We start from the raw sequence: 475 nt of genomic DNA, 5'->3' as shown, positions 1-475 counted from the left end.
CGCCCCCGGCCGCCTCCATTCTCTCTCGCGTCCGGGCCGCCCGGAGCCGAGAGCCAAAAGGGACCTGCTTTAGACGGGTATAGACGGACACGCAGGGGCCGAAGGATGCTGCACGCTTCCCCAGCGCCCACTTCCGAGAATGGAGGGGCTACATAGAGTACCTAAGGGGGGAAAAGAAAAAATCCAATCCAGAAAAATAGTCACACTAACGGGGTAAGGAGGCAAGCGTCCCCAGGCAAAAGATGGGTGACCTTTTTGATCCTTACCTCAAGCCGCCCGATCTGGCTCGCCTTTTGCCCTAAAATCGAAACGCTGGGCTAATCGCTAAATAAATACAGCTCGTGAGCAAGCACTCCAATGTTGTCTAACCCATGGGGTTAGATGTCCAAGTGACTTTTTTAAATAGTGATTTAGGATCCTCTGGAAGTCACCTTTAGTGAAGCAATGCGGGACAGATGTTTGCTTTTTTTCGGCT

This window comes from Bison bison, unplaced genomic scaffold, assembly GCF_000754665.1.
Source record: "Bison bison bison isolate TAMUID 2011002044 unplaced genomic scaffold, Bison_UMD1.0 scf7180017864113, whole genome shotgun sequence".
NCBI lineage: Eukaryota > Metazoa > Chordata > Mammalia > Artiodactyla > Bovidae > Bison > Bison bison.
This window is presented reverse-complemented; position numbering follows the sequence as displayed.